The sequence below is a fragment of the Carlito syrichta genome, unplaced genomic scaffold (assembly GCF_000164805.1).
Source record: "Carlito syrichta isolate Samal-C Ts95f unplaced genomic scaffold, Tarsius_syrichta-2.0.1 Scaffold316215, whole genome shotgun sequence".
Lineage (NCBI taxonomy): Eukaryota > Metazoa > Chordata > Mammalia > Primates > Tarsiidae > Carlito > Carlito syrichta.
This window is the reverse complement of record NW_007260311.1, coordinates 849,988-872,091: the sequence shown is the minus strand read 5'-3', so window position 1 is coordinate 872,091 and position 22,104 is coordinate 849,988. Positions and strand designations below refer to the sequence as shown.

The following is a 22,104-nucleotide window of genomic DNA, read 5'->3' as shown; positions in this document are numbered from 1 at the left end:
CAATAAATCAAAAAATTAGCCGGACGTGGTAGCGCACGCCTGTAGTTCCAGCTACTTGGATGACTGAGGCAGAAGGATCTCCGGAGCCCAGGAGACAGAGAGAGACTCCAACTCAAAAAAAAAAAAAAGTTAGTATTGACAGAGGCAGGTAATGTTTTTTGTTTGTTTGTTTTTTGAGTTGGAGTCTCACTCTGTCGCCCAGACTGGAGTGCAGTGTCCACTCCCGGCCACCACAGCCTCGACCTGCTGGACTCTGGCGATCCTTCTGCCTCAGCCACAGGTATCTTTTTTATAGAATGATTTGAGTTCTTCCAGGTATATTCCCAGTAGGGGGATTGCAGGGTCATATGGAAGGTCTGGCTAACCACATGCAGAAGATTGAAACAGGACCCCTACCTATCCCCATACACAAAAATTAACTCTAAATGGACCAGAGACCTAAATGTAAAATCTCAAACTATAAGAACCTTAGAAAATGCAGGAAACCCTCTTATGGAAGTTGGAACTAGCAACCGATTCCTGACCAAAACCCAAAGTGCCCAGGCCATAAGAGATAAGATAGATAGGTTTGTTTTTTAAAGGAGAACTAAGAGCATGCTTGCATTTGGATGGGACTGATCCAATAGAAAGAGGAAATTGATGATGCAGCAAAGACGGAGTAAATTTCTGGAACAGAGAAACATTTCTGGAATGACAGAGTAAGTCCCTTTAAAAACTCACTCCTCTTGGCTGGGTGCGGTGGCTCACGCCTATAATCCTAGCACTTTGGGAGGCTGAGGTGAGAGGATTGCCTGAGCCCACAGGTTTAAGACCAGCCTGGGCAACTTGGTTAGATCTCTTCTCTACAATCAATTGAAAAATTAGCAAGGTGTGGTGGTGTGTGCCTGTAGTTCTAGCTACTTGGAAGGCTGAGGTGAAGGATCACCTGAGCCCAGAAGGATGAGGTTGCTGTGGCTGTGAGTGTGCCACTGCACTCCAACCTGGGCGACAGAGTGAGACTCCTACTAAAAAAATAAATAAATAAAAAATAAAGAAAGAAAAGAAAAAAACTAGTGAATACAATAGACCTGGAGAACTTCATAAAGCTCCAGTACATTTCTAGGAATTGAGAAGGCCATACACAAATACAAGGCTGTGTGCCTGCCCACGAAAGACCTGAGACTGCTCTAATCTACCATTTGTGGCGATCTTCAGACTCTGCTCAAGCAGCAGTTAAAGACTAGACAGAGTTGTAATTGCCTGCTAGAGGACATGCCTAACTGATTATACATGACTAAGAATGCAGAACTCATAGAATTAATCCAAGAAATTCATGAAACAAACATTCAACAACAACAACAACAACAAATGGACAAAACAACAAACCTTGGGACGGGAAAGGGAATCTGATTTCCATTACATTATATTATTTAAATGTTCAACTTTGAACAAAAAGATGTCAAGAAGATGTCAAACATGTAAAGAAACAGACCCACACACAGAGAGAAAAAAAAAATTAACAGAAATGTCTGAGGAAACCCAGATATTGAACTTACTAGCTAAAGACTTTAATCAGCTACTATAAATATGCCCAAGGAACTTAAGGAAACCAGTCTAAAGGATTAAAGGAAATTGTGAAAATAATATCTCACCAAATAGAGGAGAATAAGAATAAAGAGATCAAAATTATAAAAAAGAACTAAATGGAAATTCTAGAGTTGAAAAGCACAGTAACTGAAGTTCAAATTTTACTACAGAGGCTGAGCAGTGGATTTAAACTGGAAGACTCAGTGAGCTTGAATATAGGTTGTGAAAGGGGGCTTAAAAAACATCTACAATGTCAAAAATTAAACTAAACATGTACTCAGCGTTTGCACAGTTCAAAAAAAAATTCCCTTCCTGGAAACTGGCAACAGCACTTGCTGGCTAGGTTAAACTGTTTAACAGCTCTTTTTTCACTTCTGTAAACCATGCTTGCATTGCTTGAAAGGTACCTAGGCCTCCAGGATGTTGCTGTTTAACCCACTTGGAAAGTCCCAATTGGTTTAGCCTTTCTTTTCTTTTTTTTTTTTTTTTTGGAGTTGGAGTCTCACTCTGTTGCCCAGACTGGAGTGCAGTGGCCACTCCCGGCCACTGCAGCCTCGACCTGCTGGGGTTCTTCCACCTCAGCCTTCCAACTAGTTGGAATTACAGGCACGTGCTACCACGCCCGGCTAATTTTTTGATTTATTGTAAAGATGAGGTCTCACCAAGTTACCCAGGCAGATCTCGAACCCGCGGGATCAGGCAATCCACTTACCTCAGCCTTCCAAGGCGTGGGATTACAGGTTGAGCCCCCAAGCCTGGCCGGTTTAGCCTTTTTTAAGCAAGACCCTACAGCTAATCAGGGCCTCTTGCTGTGGGACTGTTATGTTCAGCAGGGAAGTGGCTGCCGGCCTGGCTCTTGGCTAATAAAAACCTCTCCTTTTTATAACTTGTACTTTTGGTGTTGGTGTCTGTGAATTAAGCGCTCGGTCCCTATTTCAAGGTCACTGAGATTATCTAGTCTAAAGAACAGAAGAAAAAAAGAAGACAAAGAAAAAGAGTCTCTAATATCTATAAGACATGCTCAAACTCACTAATACATGCATAATGAGAGCACTGAAATGAGAGGAGAGAGGAAGGAGCAGGAAGAATACTTGAATAAATAATGACTGGACATTTCCCAAATTTGATGAAGATACTAAAATATACATCCAATAAGTTCAACAAATCTACACTGGATAAACTCAATGAGGCTTACAACTAAATACAGCATCATTAAATTGTTGAAAGACAAAGAGAAGCTCTAGAAAGCTGCAAGAGAGAAGCAACTTGTCTTGTACAAGTCAGCCTCAATAAAATTAATAGCCAATTTATTTTCAGAAATCATGGGGGCCAGAAGGCAGTGAGATGACATATTTAAACTTTTGAAAGAAATATACTGCAAACCAAGAACTCTATATTTGACAAAATTATTCTTCAGAAAAGGAGAAATCAAGACATACCCAGATAAAAATAAAGGTATTTATGATTAGTAGACCTGCCCTGCAAGAAATGCTACAGGGGTTAGGCATGATGGCTCATGCCTGTAATCCCAGCACTTTGGGAGGCCAAAGCAGGAGGATTGATTGAGCTCAGGAGTTTGAGATTGGCCTAATCAATGTAGAAAGACTTTATCTCTACAAAAAAAATTGGAAATTAGCCAGGCATAGTGGTGCATGCCTGTAGTCACAGCTACTCAGAGGCTAAAGTGGGAGAGAATTGCGTAAGTCAGGAATTTGAGAAGTTGAGGCTGCAGTAGATCCTGACTCAAAAGAAAGAAAGAATTAAAAAAAAGAAAGAAAGGGAGTCCTTCAGGCTGAAATTAAAGGACACCAGACAATAATTCAAAGGCATATAAGAAAAATAAAGAATGATAAAGATAACTACAAATGTAAATATAAAAGCAAGTAGCATTGCAATGCCTCTTTTTTCCTATATGATTTAAGATAAAAAAGTATAAAACAATAATTATAAAACTGTGTTGAGTTTATAATGTATAAAAATGTAATTTGTATGACAATAGCACAAAGGCAGAGAGAAGAAAGTGGATCTAGATTATAGATCTTATATTTGATTGAAATTAAGTTGATATTGATACAAACGTTTTTTTTGTTAAAATGTTGTCACCGGACTTGGTGGCTCAGCCTGTAATCCCAGAGTTTCGGGAGGCTGAGGTGAGTGGACTGCCTGAGCCCAAGTGTTCGAGACCCGCCTGGGCAACTTGGTGAGACCTCATCTCTACAATAAATAAAAAATTAGCCAGTCATGGTAGCACGCACCTGTAGTTCCAGCTACTTGGAAAGCTGAGGTGGAAGGATTGTCGGAGCGCAGCAGGTCGAGGCTGTAGTGGCCGGGAGTGGCCACTGCACTCAAGTCTGGGTGATAGAGTGAGACTCCAACTCATAAAAAAAAAAAGTTAATTGTCTTCCCCATGGCATTCATTTAAAGAATAATTTCAAAAGATACATACACACACATACACACGCGCACACACACACACATGGGTGGGGAAAGAGAGATACAGGAAGGTTATTAAAATGTTTACTAGAAAATATCTAACACAAAAGAGGGCAGTAATAAAAACTAGAAGAACAAAAAAGTCTTAATACATATAGAAAACAATGGTACAATGGCAGACATAAATCCACTTTATCAGTAATTATATTAACTGTAAAGGAACTAACAAGTCTATAAAAAGGCAAAGATTGGAAGAATAAAGTAAATAAATATAATCCAACTATATACTGTCTACAAGAGACACAATTTAGACTCAAAGATATAAAGAGATCAAAAGTAAAAAGATAGAAAAAAAATACATCCCAACAGTTCCCAAAGAGAGATGAAGTAGCTATACTACTAAGACAAAATAAATTTGATGATTAAATTGTTACTAGAGACAGGCCAGGCACAATGGTTCATGCCTCTAATCCCAGCACTTTGGGAGGTGGAGGCGAGAGGAATGCCTGAGCCCATGGGTTCAAAACCAGCCTGGGCAACTTGGCAAGACTTCATCTCTACAATAAATAAATAAACAAACAAACAAACAAACAAATAAATAAATAAATAGCTGGGCATGGTGGCACGTGCCTGTGGTTCCAGCTACTTGGAAGGCTGAGGCAGAAGGATTGCTTGAGCCCAGCAAGTCAAGGCTGTAGTGGCTGTGAGCGTTACTACACTCCAGCCTGGGTGACAGAGTGAGACTCTGACTCAAATAATAATAATAATAAAATAAATAAAATGTTGCTAGAGACAAAAAAATGACAAGTTATAATATTAATAGAAGGACATAACAACTGTAAACATATATGTACCTAACAACAGAGTCCCAAAATACATGAAGAAAAAAAATTGATAGAATTAAAAGGAGAAATGGACAATTCAATAGTAAAAGTTTAATACTACACTTTCAAGAATGAAGTAACCGCCGGGCTCAGTGGCTCAGCCTGTAATCCCGCGCCTTTGGGAGGCTGAGGTGAGTGGATTGCCTGAGCCTGCGGGGTCGGGAGACCCGCCTGGGCAGCGAGACCTCATCTCTACAATAAATCAAAAAATTAGCCGGGCGTGGTAGCGCTTGCCTGTAGTTCCGGCTACTCGGAAGGCTGAGGTGGAAGGATTGCCGGAGCCCAGCAGGTCGAGGCTGCGGTGACTGGGAGTGGCCGCTGCACTCCAGTCTGGGCGACAGAGTGAGACTCCGACTCAAAAAAAAATAAAAAAAGAATGAAGTAACCAACTAGACAGATGATCAATAAGGAAATAGAAGACATGAACATCATAATAAATCAACTAGACCTAAAAAACTTGAATGAGCACTCTATTTAACAACAGTAGAATACACACTTTTTTCTCAAGAATTCTCTCCAGGCTATATCATATGTTAGGTCATAAAACAAGTATCGGCAAATTTAAAAGGACTGAAATAATACAAAGTGTATTCTCTGACCACAATGGAATAATAAAATTAGAAATCAGTAGATGAAGGAAGTTTGGGAAATTTACAAATAGCATGGAAATAAAACAACATACTTTTTTTTTTTTGAGTTGGAGTCTCACTCTGTCGCCCCGACTGGAGTGCAGTGACCGCTCCCGGCCACCGCAGCCTCGACCTGCTGGGCTCTGGCAATCTTCCGCCTCAGCCTTCCAAGTAGCCGGGACGACAGGCGTGCGCTACTGCGCCCGGCTAATTTTTGATTTATTGTAGAGATGAAGTCTTGCCAAGTTGCTCGGGCGGGTCTCGAACCCGCAGGCACAGGCAATCCGCTCACCTCGGTCTCCCAAAGTGCTGGGATTACAGACTGAGCCACCAAGCCCGGCCACAACATACTTCTTAATAATCCACGGGCAAAATAAATAAAGCCACAAGGAAACTTAGAAAATATTTTGGAATTAATTAAATCAAATGCACAACATGTGAAAAATTATGAGAAGCAGCTAAAGTGAGAGTCAGAGGCAATGGGAAAGGTGATGACAAGAGTAGCATGAGGGAGTTGGATGGTGGCTCATGTCTGTAATCCCGTCACTTTGGGAGGGTGAGGTGAGAAGACTGCCTGAGCCCGTGGGTTCGAGACCAACCTGGGCAACTTGACAAGACCTCATATCTACAATTAAAAAAAAAAAATTAGCTAGGCATGGTGGCATATGCCTGTAGTTCCAGTTATTGGAAGACTGAGGTGGAAGGGTTGCCTGAACCCAGCAGTCGAGGCTGCGGGCAGCTAAGAGCATGCCACTGCCCTCCAGCCTGGGTGACAGAGTGAGACAACTCAAAAATAAAAAATAAAATAAAAATAAAACAGTAGAAGCTAATATCCAAATTTGTACAGATAATTATTATCAAGTACTTTAAATAATATTTATCTGCAAGCCTTTCATTAAGAACTACTTAAAGCTCCCAATACCAAAAAAAAAAAAGGCTCCTAATACCAGTTGTTAATTTTTTTCAGTTAAAAAATGAAAGTATTAGATTTAATTGTAGAAAAAAGTAGGAAACAAGACAGGATGCCTACCAATACTGCTTCTACTAAACAACATTGTACTGGAGATTCAGTAACAACTAAAGACATAAAGATTGGAAAGAAAGAAATAAAAACGTAATTATTTTTATGAAGGGGAGAGATACTAGGAAATAGAGAGGAAACAGATCAGATCCCCCTTCCGCAGTGCAGATGTTCTAGTCCGTGGCTGATGCGAGCCAAGAATGGAGAGAATTTGTAACGAATTCTGGAGTTCTAATGTTCAACAGGACTAGACACTTTATTACCTAAAAAAAAAAAAAAAAAAAAAGAGGTTATTATTTAGCACTGAAAGTGACTAAGCCATGAGAATTGCCAAACATGTCAGAGCTGGGAGTAGCGAAAACACTAGATGTTGTGAACAAAAAAAGACTGCTTTCTGATTGCACCGTAATAAGACAAGCTAATAAGCTGATGAGATGTTCAACCTTCTGATTGATAAAAGCAACAAAGAGCCATGGGAGGCCAGGACCTGCTCTGCAGCTTCCCAGCCCTGGTCCCCTTCATTTCACCCACACAAGGAGGTGCAGGAAAAATAAACAGGCAATGTCCCAACTCAGAGTAAATAGAGCCAGTCCCTGCCCTGCCTTCTTGGAATAGGCAATCCAAGGCAGGATTGCTGTGAAGGGGCATGTTAGGCTTATAGACAACTAGACAAGTCTTTCCTGTTAAAACTGAAATCTGCTAAAGAAAATGGGCGTGAGTGCATTTGGCAGAAGAAGGGAGTGAACGAGGGAAAAATGACATGCTAGAAGAAAACGAACTTGGCAGGGAGGCTGGGAAGGTTGACACAGGGTGTGCCGGATGAAGGCATGTAAGGAATTAAATGAAAAGGGTGATGAGTTAATTGATTTGTGCAGATGACAGGCAACTTTTTTTTTTTTTTTGGCTAGAGTTACTTCCTTGCATTGACTGACATTTGTTGTATGAGATTTTCTTTCTGAGTAATCCTATACCTTGGCAAGCATGCAGACTATAGTTTTGTAACTTAAAAAAATGACAATTATATGTTAGTTGCAATCAGAAGAGCCATAATAATCCATACTTTACTATGAGAATCCATTTTCTGATTTCACAGAGACAATCACGCTTTGTCAGAAGGCTTTCTTTCTTTTCTGCTTGATATTTTCCTTAATTAGAAAACATGTTTTCCAGTAAAAAATCAGTCAAACAGATATTTGTCCACCAATGTTCACTGAAGCTCTATTCACAGTACTGAAGGATGGATGCAACCAACTGAGTAATGGTTAAGCAAAATGTGGTATATACATACAAGGAGATATTATTCAGCCTGAAAAAAGGAGAAAATTCTAACACATGCTAAATTCTAACACATGCTACAACATGGATGAACCCTGAGGATATCATGCTAAGTGAAATAAGTAATCACAAAAGGATAGAATACTGTGTGATTCCATTTATATGAGGTCCCTAGAGTTGTCAAATTCATAGAGACAGAAGGGGGGATGGTCTAAGCCAGGAGCTGAGGGAAGGAGAAAATGGGAATTAGTGCTTAATGAGGACAGAGTTTCAGACTTGGAAAATGAGACAGTTCAGGAGATGGATGGTGGTGATGGTTACACAACAATGTGAATGTACTCAATGCCTCTGTAAACTTAAAAATCATAAAGTGCTAAATTTTATTTTATGTATATTTTATCACTATAAAAATCATGTTTTATAATGAGGAACTGTATATCTTTCAGGCACCTGTTCTATTATTAAAAATTAATATCAACAAAATATATACTATCATTAATCTATTTATGAGCCACTTTCATGGTTTACCCTTTACTGACTTTTTTTCTCTTTGTTCATTGTTTTGGAGCCAAAATTATTTAGAAAACTTAACAAAGTGCATATTGACTTAGGAAGTCACCTTGTGATTGTCTTTCCTGCCTTTTATAAAGTACTATTTAGTTAGGTAAAAATAATAATTAGTGGTAAGGTGTGAAAAGTGGGCCTGAAGAGAAATAAAAAAGTGTCTTATGTCTGTGTTATGTTTGTAGCAGAAGTATCCATGGAAACACTATAGAATAAATGTGATTGTCAATTCTTCTATCAATTTCTGAAGCTACTTTTATTTCCTTTTATCACGTTACAGGGTGTTGTCTTCCACAGGTATACTATCTGTAGGGTAAAGTATTCTTCTGAAGGGCATTCTACAGATTCTGAATCTCAAAGTTGGTGAGTGAGAAGGGAGGTAGAACCCTCTTCCTACGGACCTATGAATACAGTGGGCAGGATTCAGAGTTCAGGAGGAACAAGAAATCCCTGGATTAGGGGGAAAACCACATCTCTCTCTCTCTCTCTCACACACACACACACACATACACACACATACACACGCTAAACACCTTGAGGAGGTGTTTAGAAGGTGCTGGGATGGAGGGAGGAGTGAGGAGTCAGGTAAGCCCCCAAGAAGGTGGTTTTGGAGGTGGGTCTGAAGGCATGAGCAGGTACCACAGGAACAAGGGAGGACCAGGGCCTCCAATGATAGACCTTGAGAGGCAGATGGAGACCATGGGGATTGGTGGGCTTGGTGCAGAAGAAGGTGGGAATGGCACTAGCTGGGGACAGGACACAGGGCAAGCAAAGGAGACTGGCAGGCTACATTTTCCAAGAAAATAACTCATAGCTTGACAGAGGCAGGATTAAAGGAGGCCAGCCAGGAGGCTGTGGTGATTACACAGAAGCTGAGCAAATGACAGCCTTGGGGAGAAGAGATGTTGTCATGATGGCCAGATGGGACTTGCTAACCAGATATGAGGCCTGAGAAGGCCAGTGAAGACCTTTATTTTGTGTCCCAAAGCAACAAATGATGGTGACCCTCTCCCATAACTAAGGCAGCATAAAAATAATTCTCAAGCCAGGTACAGTGGCTCATGCCTGTAATCCCAGCACTTTGGGAGACTGAGGTGAGAGAATTGCTTGAGGCCAGGAGTTGGAGAATAGCCTGGTCAACATAGCGAGACTTCATTTCTACAAAAATAGAAAAATGAGCTGGGCATGGTGGGGCATGCCTGTAGTCCCAGCTACTTGGGGGTGGGGGGCAGAAGACTGAGGCAGGAGGATCACTGGATTCCAGGAGTTTGAGGCTGCAGTGAGCTGTGATCATGCACTCCATCCCGGGCAACAGAGCAAAACTGTATCTCTAATAATGATAATAATAATTTTCAATTGTAAATTAGGTGCAAGAAAGTCTAGCAAATCTAGCTTTCCTGTGATTATTTGTTTCATTGTTTTTCATGAAATGTTCAAAATGAAATTATTTTAAGTATGAACTTTTAACAAATATTTAGAGTTTTTGTACTATCTTCGTGTCCCAAACAAGTGCTTATAATGCCCATTGAAAATTCACTCACATTGAGCACGGTGGCTCACGCCTGTAATCACAGCACTTTGGGAGGCTGAGGTGAGAGGATTGCCTGAGCTCACAGTTTCAAGACCAGCCTGGGCAACTTGGCAAGACCTCATCTCTACAATAAATCAAAAAACAAGCAGGGCGTGGTAATGTACACCTGTTGTTCCAGCTACTTGGGAGGCTGAGGTGGAAGGATCACCTGAGTCCAGCAGGTCAAGGCTGCAGTTGCTGTGAGCATGCCACTGTACTCCAGCCTAGGTGACAGAGTGAGACACCAAATCAAAAACAAAAAAAAGTTCAAAATCAAATGAAGTATATACTTTAAACAAATATTTAGAGTTTTTGTACGATCCTTGTACCCTAAACAAGTGCTTAAATGCCCATTAAAAATTCACTCAACATCAGGGGATGCAAATTAAAACAGCAAGGCAATACCGGAGTATACCTAGCAGAATGGCCAAAATCCAGATCGCTGACAACACCAAGTGCTGGTGAGGTTGTGGAGCAACAGGAACTCTCATTCATTGCTGGTGGGAATGCAAAATGGTGCATCCACTTTGAAAGATGGTTTGGCTGGGTGCGGTGGCTCACACCTATAATCCCAGCCCTTTGGGAGGCCAAGGTGAGAGAATTGCCTGAGCCCACGGGTTCGAGACCAGCCTGGGCAACCTGGCGAGACCTCATCTCTACAATAAGTTAAAAAAAAGAAAAAAGAAAGATGGTTTGGCAGTGGCTTACTGAAACTAAACACGCTCTAACCACACTATCTAGCAGGCACACACCTGGGAATTTACCCCCAATGAGCTGCAAACTTATGCCCACCCAAAAAACTTTCACATGGATTTTACAGCAGCTTTTATTCATAATCGCCAAAGCTTGAAGGCAACCAAGAAGTCCTCCAGTAGGTGAATGGATAGACTGTAGTACAACCAGACAATGGAATATTATTCAATTCTGAAAGAAATGAGCTGTCAAACAGTTAAAAGACATAGACAAAACTTAAATGAATATCCCTAAGTGAAAGAAGACAATCTGGGAAGGCTGCATACTATACAATTGCAATTTACAAAGTGGATTGCCAAGAGCTGGGGGGAGGGTGAGATGATTAAGTGAGGCCCAGAGGCTTTTAGGGCTGTGAAACTACTCTGTACCTGATTACTTTGTGTCTACAGTGGTGACTGCATGTCATTGTATATTTGTTCAAACCCATGGAATATACATCAAGAGTGAACCCTAATGTAAACTATGGATTTGGGGTGATAATGATGTGTCGGTGTAGACTCACCACCTATAATAAATGTAATAAAACTCTAGTGCAGAATGCCGATCATGGGTTAGGTTGTGCATGTGAAGGAAAAGGGAATAGATGAAAAAATTTCTATGCCTTCCTCTTGATCTTGCTGTGAACCTAAAACTGCTTTTAAAAAATTCATCTAAAGGCCAGGAGAGGTGGCTCAAGACTGTAATCCCAGTACTTTGGGAGTCCGAGGTGTGAAGATTGCCTGAGCCCACAGGTTCGAGACCAGCTTGGGCAATTTGGTGAGACCTCGTCTCTACAATAAAAATCAAAAAAATTAGCCAGGCTTGGTGGCACATGCATGTAGTTCCTGCTACTTGGAAGACTGAGGCTGAAGGTGCCCCTGAGCCTAGCAGGTCAGTGCTGGGGTGGCTGTGAGCGTGCCACTGCACTCCAGTCTGGGCGATGGAGTGAGACTTCAACTCAAAAAAAAAAAAAAAATTCATCTATTAAAAAAAAATCAAGTGTTGGGTATGAAGAGGGGTAGGACCCAGGATTATCAGGCTTTCTGCATTAGGAGATGATAGGTAGCTCAGGATGTCATAGGTGGATTTAAGGGAACCCAGGAGGACTGTGGTTGAGCAGAGCAGATGACAAATGCCTGAGGATAGAAAGGCCATGAGACCCTTTCTGGAGAGTGGGACCTAGTGACACATAGTCCTCTGTGCAATTTTTTTTTTTTGAGTTGGAGTCTCACTCCGTCACGCAGGCTGGACTCACTCTAGTGTCGACCTGCTGGGCTCCAGTGATCCTTCTGCCTCAGCCTTCCTTCCAAGTAGTTGGAACTACAGGCATGTACTACCGTGCCTGGCTAATTTTTTATCTATTGCAGAGACAAGGTCTCGCCAAGTTTCCTGGGATTGTCTCAAATCTGCGGATTTAGGCAATCCACTCGCCTTGGCCTCCCAAAGTGCTGGGATTACAGACGGAGCTGTGCAGTCTTTACTGACAAGGCCGACGCTGTCTTTCACCAGCACTTGGAGAACCAAGATTAATGCAGGCGAGGGAGAGAGTGGTGATATGACACCATCGCTTCTCATGGGCTGACATTTAATAACCACCTGATCCCTTGAGAAGGAGAATCTCATCTCAGAACTATCATTATCTTCAGGATGTTTATTTGGCAAGGCGGTTGCAGCCAAAGCATGTAAGTTTTGCTGATGTTAACATCCCAGGCCCATTGCAGATCTCCCTTTCTCTGCTGGTGAGAAGGACCCACTGAATTGGTCCTGATTCCGTGAAGGTTGAGCAGTTAGGGCTGCGGACTCTTTAACAAATTTTTTTAATTTGTAATTTTAGAGTTGTGGGGTATATGTGAGGATTTGATACATATGTAAATTGTGTAAAGGTGAGGCTTAGCCAGCCCTCTCTCCCCCTGTAGTGGACTTGGTACCCATTGGGTAGTTCTTCCTTCCCTCTCCTACTAGTAGTACCTGGCATTAGTTATTCCTAATTTTGTGCTTATGTGCTTAATGTTTAGGGCCCTCTTAATAATGATAATATACAGTATTCGATTTTCTGTTTCTGTGTTGATAGTTCACTAACAAATGATGGTCTGCATCCATGTTGTTGCAAAGGACATGATTTTGTTCTTTCTGGCTACATAGTATTCCATTGTGTATATGTACCACTTTTTTTTTTTTCTTCAAATCCAGTCCACTTCTGATGGGCATCTGGGTTAGTTCCATGTTTTTGCTATGGTGAATAGTGCTGCAATGAACATACTTGTGCAGGTGTCTTTTGGGGAGAGTAATTTATGTTCCTCTGGGTATATTCCCAGAAGTGGGATTGCTGAATTGGATGGAAGCTCAATTTTTAGTTCTCTGAGAAAACACCACACTGCTTTTCACCAAGGTTGAAGTAACTGACATTCCCACCAACCGTGCAGAAGCATTCCCTTTGCTTGGGCTGTGGACTCTTTCAGGTACGCTTGAAGATGGAGCTGCCCTCTGCAGAGAGTTGTGTGTTATTCGCCCAGAGGGAAATGACAAATACTGGGGTGTCACTTTCTCCTAAAGACCCTTGCGTAAGAGTTTGAAAGCCAAATAGCACGATCCGTGCTTTCCCTAGGCATGGCTGTGGCATGAACAGAGTGGGTGTGACAGGTATCTTTTATTCTTGCTCACATGAAGACAGCCCCATAGATGTGAAAGCCAGGTGGGAACGACTGGCAAGGTGGGACACCTTTGGTCTCTCCACTTGCATTGGAGGAAAAGCCCAACAGCAGCTGTGTCTGAGTCGAAATGAAGATATAAGAAGGGATGCCAGAGAAAGGTTAGACATTTCCTCCAGTCGAGTCCCAAATAATGCACTGTGGGCGGCTGGAAAACCCCAGAGGCTTCTAAACCCCGCCGAGCCCTAGAAGAAAGGGAGTGATTCATTTCGTGCAAAGGTGTCCGGCCAACTCCCACAAACAACAAAAGGGGAGCTGTGGAGGTGTGGGGCTGCAGCCGGAGGGCTTGCGGCCCAACAGAGGCAGAGTCGGTGCCAAGATCACGGCTGGAAGCAAAGCTGGAAAGGACATGGGAAGGCCAAGGCTAAGGCAGTGTCTTGCTGCATCCACAGACACCTGAAGACTTGTACCACAAGCCATGGAAGGGTGGGTGTCACTGCTGCCGTGTACAGTGCCGATATATATCACTGAGGAGGTGCTGTAGGCAGGTCATGCTTCCAAGGATGTCAAAGTAAAGCTATCACCCCGTGTCATTTGTAGCTTGCAATCCGTGGTGATGAAGAGTTGAATTCTTTCATCAAGACTACCATAGCTGGGGGTGGTATGATTCCTCACATCCACAAATCTCAGATCAGAAAGAAGGGACAGCAGAAAACTGCTTAGGGGGTTACTTTAACCAACCCTCTTCCACCTCGTCATTGTACTATAATTGGGACAGAAGAAATCATGAGGATATGTGGAATATGTGGAATTTTTTTTTTTTTTTTTGAGTTGGAGTCTCTGTTGCCTAGGCTGGAGTGCAGTGGCATGCTCATGGCCACCACAGCCTCGACCAGCTGGGCTCAGGTGATTCTTCCACCCCAGCTTTCAGAGTAGTTAGAACTACAGGCATGAGCTACCATGCCTGGCTAATTTTTCTGATTTATTGTAGAGTTGAGGTCTTGCCAAGTTGTCCAGGTATAGGCATGAGCCACTGTGCCTGGCCATCACTTTTATTTTCAAAGGTTAGATGTGACTTTATGTAACCATTCTTTCGTTGCCTTGCCATTAGGTCCTTTTATGCTAGAACCACATTTTAGGGATTTTAGTCCAGAATCTCTCCACTTTGTGGCACTGGCTGACCTGACCTAGTGACATGAGCCTGCATGAGCGGTGAGGAAGTCACTGCTTGTCGTGGAGCTGCTGGGGGAGGCGGAACCCAAGAAAGGGGCACACCTGCCTTCTTGAACCCATGGGATCAGGCAATCCTCTTACCTCAGCCTCCCGAAATGCTGGGATTATAGGCATGAGCCACCATGCCTGGCCAGATATGTGGAATTTTAACAGCGGTTAAATGGAAAAGCATAGACAATTACTGTAGCCATGATAAAAGAAATATGTGGCCAGGCTCGGTGGTTCAGCGCCTTTGGGAGACTGAGGTGAGTAGATTGCCTGAGTCCGTGGGTTCAATACCCACCTGGGCAACTTGGCGAGACCTCATCTCTACAATAAATCAAAAAAATTAGCTGGCTGTGGTAGCACGCACCTGTAGTTCCAGCTCCTTGGAAGGCTGAGGTGGAAGGATTGCCAGAGCCTAGCAGGTCAAGGCTGCGGTGGCCGGGAGTGGCCACTGCACTCCAGTCTGGGCGACAGAGTGAGGCTCCAACTCAAAAAAAAAAAAAAAGAAAAGAAATATGTGTACGTTCTTAGACTTGAAGCTTGATGAAGGTAACTTTTCAGGTGGTAAAAACAAAAAACAAAACAAAAAAACAATGTTGGCAAAACAGACCAGCAAAGACTTCAGTGCAAGATTCTGGAGGGATTACATTCAAAACAGCGCAGGAAGTTATGTCATGTGCCTTCAGTTTTTTATGTCATAGGCCCTCATCAGTATTGCTGATGTTCCAAAACCACAGGACAATGCTGTGCTCATGGGTGTGTTCTGGGAAGCTGGAGTCCAGGCAGTACCCACAAGAAGGCAGGTGCACCCCTTTCTTGGGTTCCGCCACCCCCAGCAGCTCCACGACAAGCAGTGACTTCCTCACCGCTCACGCAGGCTCATGTCACTAGGTCAGGCCAGCCAGTGCCACAAAATGGAGAGATTCTGGACTAAAATCCCTAAAATGTGGTACTAGCATAAAAGGACCTAACGGCAAGGCAACAAAAGAATGGTTACATAAAGTCACATCTAGCCTTTGAAAATAAAAATGATGGCCAGACACAGTGGCTCATACCTATACCCAGCACTTTGGGAGGCCAAGGCAGGAGGAATGCTTGAGCTCAGGAGTATCACTTTTCTTCCTTTTTTTTTTCTGAGTCAGAGGGGCTTACTCTGTCATACAAGCTGGAGTACAGTGACACAATCACAAGTCACTACAGCCTTGGTCTCCTGGGCTCAGGCAATCCTTCCTCCTCAGTTTCCTGAGTAACTGGGACTACAGGTGTGCATCACTGTGCCCAGTTAATGTTTTTTTCTTTTTTTTTTTTTTGAGTTGGAGTCTCACTCTGTCGCCCAGGCTGGAGTGCAGTGGCATTATCATAGCTTACCACAGCCTCAAATTCCTGGGCCCAGGCAGTCTTTCTGCCTCAGTTTCCTGAGTAACTGGGACTACAGGTGTGCATCACTGTGCCCAGTTAATGTTTTTTTCTTTTTTTTTTTTTTGAGTTGGAGTCTCACTCTGTCGCCCAGGCTGGAGTGCAGTGGCATTATCATAGCTTACCACAGCCTCAAATTCCTGGGCCCAGGCAGTCTTTCTGCCTCAGTTTCCTGAGTAACTGGGACTACAGGTGTGCATCACTGTGCCCAGTTAATGTTTTTTTCTTTTTTTTTTTTTTGAGTTGGAGTCTCACTCTGTCGCCCAGGCTGGAGTGCAGTGGCATTATCATAGCTTACCACAGCCTCAAATTCCTGGGCCCAGGCAGTCTTTCTGCCTCAGTTTCCTGAGTAACTGGGACTACAGGTGTGCATCACTGTGCCCAGTTAATGTTTTTTTCTTTTTTTTTTTTTTGAGTTGGAGTCTCACTCTGTCGCCCAGGCTGGAGTGCAGTGGCATTATCATAGCTTACCACAGCCTCAAATTCCTGGGCCCAGGCAGTCTTTCTGCCTCAGTTTCCTGAGTAACTGGGACTACAGGTGTGCATCACTGTGCCCAGTTAATGTTTTTTTCTTTTTTTTTTTTTTGAGTTGGAGTCTCACTCTGTCGCCCAGGCTGGAGTGCAGTGGCATTATCATAGCTTACCACAGCCTCAAATTCCTGGGCCCAGGCAGTCTTTCTGCCTCAGTTTCCTGAGTAACTGGGACTACAGGTGTGCATCACTGTGCCCAGTTAATGTTTTTTTCTTTTTTTTTTTTTTGAGTTGGAGTCTCACTCTGTCGCCCAGGCTGGAGTGCAGTGGCATTATCATAGCTTACCACAGCCTCAAATTCCTGGGCCCAGGCAGTCTTTCTGCCTCAGTTTCCTGAGTAACTGGGACTACAGGTGTGCATCACTGTGCCCAGTTAATGTTTTTTTCTTTTTTTTTTTTTTGAGTTGGAGTCTCACTCTGTCGCCCAGGCTGGAGTGCAGTGGCATTATCATAGCTTACCACAGCCTCAAATTCCTGGGCCCAGGCAGTCTTTCTGCCTCAGTTTCCTGAGTAACTGGGACTACAGGTGTGCATCACTGTGCCCAGTTAATGTTTTTTTCTTTTTTTTTTTTTTGAGTTGGAGTCTCACTCTGTCGCCCAGACTGGAGTGCAGTGGCCGCTCCCGGCCACCGCAGCCTCGACCTGCTGGGCTCCCACGATCCTTCCGCCTCAGCCTTCCAAGTAGCTGGAACTACAGGCGTGTGCTACCATACCCAGCTAATTTTTTATTTATTGTAGAGATGAAGTCTCACCAAGTTACCTAGGTGGGTCTTGAACCCGTGGGCTCAGGCAATCCACTCACCTTAGCCTCCCAAAGTGCGGGATTACAGGCTGAGCCACCGAGCCCGGCTTAATTTTTTTTTTTCTTTTATAGAGACGTGGTCTCACTATGTTGCCCAGGCTCTACCTCAGCCTCCTGAGTAGCTCGGACCATACGCCAGGCTAGTTTTTGATGTTTTTGTAGAGACCAGTTCTGGCTATGTTGCCCAAGCTGGTCTTGAACCCCTAGGTTTAAGTAATCCTACCACCTAGGATTCTCAAAGTGCTGGGATTACAGGCATGAACCACCATGCCCAGCCTCATCTTTAAATCTTTAACAGCAAAATAGTAGTGCTCAGGAGTGCTTATTAAATGAGTAAATGAATGACAGAACTACCAAGTAGGCATTACTACAACAGAATGAACAGGACTGGGAGATCACAGTAGACACAGCAATAACTCTTTCAAAGTGGTTCAACGTGGATGAGGCAGCGTTTTTCCTATGTCCCACTCACCAGTGCAGCTCTAGAAATCCAAAGTTACGGAGGCCAGGACTCTGATGTCTGAGTCTCTTGGGGTAATTCTTCTCTCTAAATAAAACTCTTACACAAATAACGCATGCTTGTCTGAAATAAAATTAGAACACTGACCTACGCAAAGATAAAAGTCAGCCAGGCGTGTCTGCTCACATCTGTAATCCTAGCACTTTGGGAGGCTGAGGTGAGAGGATCGCTTGTACCCAGGAGTTTGAGACTAGCCTGGGGAACATAGCGAGACCTCATCTCTACAAAAAATAAAAAAGTTAGCCCGGTGTGGTGGCACACGCCTGTAGTCCCAGCTACTCAGGAGGCTGAGGCGAAAGGATCAACTGAGCTCAGGAGGTCAAGGCTGTGGTGAGCCATGATCAGGTCACTGCACTCCAGCCTGGGAGACAGGGTGAGACTCCCATTCAAAAAAAAAAGTAAAAATAAAAATAACCTTCAATCCTTCTACCTAGAGGTAACACTATAACGTTTTCATGCTTCCTTTCAGAGTCTTTTGTACACGTGTACATGTATATGGTATGCTTAAAAAAATAAACGCTGAGATGGAATCACAAGGAACATAATGTTTTGGAATTTGCTTTTCCTCTCAGTGATATCATGAACATCTGCACTGGTCAGGACTCTTTCCATTGGAACGACAGAAACCCAACCCCAACTGGCTTAAGCCACAGAGGGAACATATCAATTGGGTAACCGAAAGGTCAGGAGCTCAAAGGGTGTCCTGGAGAGGGAGCCCCAGTCTCCTTCCTCCCACTCCGAACTCCAGGCTGGCCTTGCTTTTCACAAACTCTCTCCTCTTATTAACCCTTGGTGCCACATCTTAAGCGCTGCCTGGCAATCTCAGCCCAAACAAAGCTTCTCTTTCCCCAGCGCTCAACAAAAAAAGCCTGAGAATCCGACCTCCTTGGCTCTGCCTGGCCTGTCGGGGCCTGGGCCGCCTGACCAGCCCTGGTGACTGGGGAGGGAGAAGCTGAACAGGGTGGGCTGGTTCCCAAGCCCACCCCTGGAGCTGCAGGTGGGGGTCGCCACAGGGACAGAGCTTGAGAGGCTGTGATTCCCCAAGGAAAAGGGAGTGCTAGGAGAATGGGAAATGAGACCACTCCCATAACGTCGTTCCCGTCAACATACACCTCGCATCCCAGTTTTTTATGCCAGTATCATTTTTCCACAGCCAGAGGACTAAGGCCTGTTTAACCAATTCCTGTGGCGCACATTTAAGTGACTTCCAACTTGTTGCTATTGTAAACCATGTTATAAAGAGCACACTGATGCTGAATCTTCTCCTGCATCCTAAAAGAATTCTTAATGATCCCAAGTCAGTGTAAAGCAGTTAATGCACTTTATAAACTAAACAGTTTCAGGCCAGGTGCGGTGACTCATGCCTATAATCTCAGAACTTTGGGAGGCCAAGGCAAGAGGATTGCTTGAGTCCAGGAGTTTGAGACCAGTCTGCATAACATAGCGAGATCTCGTCTCTACAAAAAATTTTCTGTACTCCCTGCTACTTGGGAGGCTGAGGTGGGAGGGTCATCACCTGAGCCCAGGAGGTTGAGGCTGTGGTAAGCTGTGATCCTGCCACTGCACTCTAGCCTGGGTGGCAGAGTGAAACTCCAATGCAAACCAATAATAATAATAATAATAATATTAACAGTTTCAGGGCTTAGGCAAAACTGCAAAATAAACCAACCTTTCTTTGATATCCTTGTAAGCTAACTTCTTCACTCTTTATGGCTACTTTGGGGTTCCTCTTTAATATGGAGACTTGCTATTGTCTGTCCATATTGCCACAGCCCCTAGAGAAGGGCATGGCAAATGTTCCAGCAGGCTTGCAAGTATCCACACTCCTAAGAGTTAACAAAAGGAGTGCAGTCTTCCCTGCAGACTGTGCCCAATTAACTGAGAGATGTAAATCCCCATTTACTCCCTTTTCTTAGTTATAGTAGTCATAGGTTTGAATAATATAGTATCAAGGTAATTATAAGTCTTGTGATTTGTATAACTTTTGCATATAACAACATGTAGTCATGTATGATGTCTTAGGCCTTTTAAACTTCCTTTACTCTATATGGCAAGCTTGATTAACACTTCTGCTTGGTGTTACTGATGAGAAACTGTGAGATACCTGTGGTAACCTGTACCAGGAAATGTGGACCATAAGTGTCATTTTTTTTTTTTTGAGTTGAGTCTCACTCCATTGCCCAGGCTGGAGTGCAGTGGTATGCTCACAGCCACCCCAGTGTCGACCTTCTGGGCCCCAGCAATCCTTCTGCTCAGCCTTCCAAGTAGCTGGAACTACAGGCGCGCGCTACCACACCCAGCTGATTTTTGATTTATTGTAGAGGTGAAGTCTCACCAAGTTGCCCAGGCGGGTCTCAAACCCACGGGCTCAGGCAATCCACTCACCTCTGCCTCCCAAAGCGCGGGATTACAGGCTGAGCCACTGAGGCCAGTTTGTGACTTGAATTCTATACAATACTCTGCTAGTCACATAGTCAGTGGATAGGTACAAACAATCTCAAACTTCTAAAAGCGGACTGTAAAACTTGAAGGGGGGAGCAGAATTATTTTAGAAAGGCCAGGAGCCTGGCTCCGCTCCTTGGAGTTGAATTCAGAAGCAAACTTCTTTCGACCAGTTCCCTGTCTCCTGACTTATTGGTGTTGAGGGTTAGCAGCCAAGCATTACTAGGACTGTAACACCCTCACCCTTTGAAGCTCTGTCCTCTGGCTATAATGCACTCTAACAGTTACAGCTGGGATGCCCCACGCAGACTTGCCCCAGACTATGAAATACCTTTTCCTTCCTCTCCAAACAAAGCGTCATTTTAAAAATAGGGTTGATCTCAAGAGGAAAGCAAAGTATGTATCTGAAAAAAAGTAAGACCCCAATAATGATGCAGTTGACCTTTTTTTTTTTTTTTTTTGAGTTGGAGGTCTCGCTTTGCTGCCCAGGCTAAAGTGCAGTGGCACAATCTCGGTTCACCAAGTCTCCACCTGTACAGCTCGGTGATCTTTCCACCTCAGCCTCCGGAGTAGGTGGGACTACAGGTACCTGACCATACACCCAGCTAATTTTTATTTTTTGTATGCTGGTCTCAAATCCCTGGGTTCAAAGGATCTTTCTGCCTCATCCTCTCCAGTAACTGGGACTACAGATGCGTGCCACCACACCAGGTTACTTTTTTGATTTTTTTTTCTTTTTTCTTTATTTGTAGATACCACAGATCTCCCTGAGTTGCCCAGGTTGCTCTGGAACGCCTGGGCTCAAGGGATCTTCTGCCCAGGCCTCCCAAAGTGCTGGGATTAGAGGCGTGAGTCACCGCCCAGCCGGCAAGGTTTGTTAATTTGATGCTTTGCTGATTCCAGCCATAAAACAAAGTTAAACCAGCGAATTGCAGAACGGATGAGGTTAGGAAGCCAGCCCGGGAGGGAGGAGGGGGGAAATCACAGGACGCCGTATCAGGGAGGGTGTGTTCCTGTTATCTCCAACCTGGGGGATGGGTCCTGTAAATTCCAGCCCACGGCGGGCGGGAGGGCGACCCCAAGGGGCTGACGCCTCACAGGCACTGAATGCGCTTTTGTTAAACGAACGCAGGAGCCGTCGGGCGCGGCGGCTTTCAGGGCTCTTCGGCTGTGACAGCTCCCCTGGGGCGGGGGAGGGGGCCGGTTCGGGGCGCGCCACCCATCGCGTCTCTCTCTCTCCCGGGAGAGGCGTTTATAGGGAGCCGCGAGCACCCTGGGGCGTGCGAAGTGCCGGTGACGATCCCGGCGCCAGTCCGCCGCGGGGATCCGAACACGGAGCCGCTCCCCAAATACCACCGATACATAAACACAGACGCGGACGCGCGGGGCGTGCGCGGAGATGGCGAAAGGTGCCTTCTTCGTACCCCGAGAAGACGCCCGCGAGTTCTTGGCAGCAGGCGGGTTGATTCAGGCGTACCCGCGAGAAGGGAAGCCCCCCCCCAGCCCTGACTCTGCTCACACTCCGGATCTTACCCCGGGGACACCCAAGTTAGGGTGACACTCAGAGGAGAGCGGTACCTCCTAGAGAGGGAACCGGGTAGGGAGGACAGATGCAGCCCCCGAGAGTAACAAGGGGCTCTAACGATGGAATAGGGGGTCTTGTCAAAGCCCCAGCGCGTGACGGCGGGGGCACTGAGAAGGGATGGGGTTCCTACGTGACAGAGGAGCCAGGAGGGGGTTGAATCTACCCGAATTTCGTGTAAGTGGGGAGCGAATCTTGGGGAAAAGCGCAAAAGAAAACCCAAGAAAGCGGAAAGGGAGGCTGGGGAGGGTGAAGCAGGCGAGCGCGAGCG

General features: G+C 44.4%; 1 pseudogene; it reads left to right on the top strand.

Moving 5' to 3' along the window:
* LOC103276527 overlaps window positions 1-14,045 on the top strand; it is a 32,588-nt pseudogene extending 18,543 nt beyond the window's left edge.
* The last annotated feature ends 8,059 nt before the right edge of the window (window positions 14,046-22,104 follow it).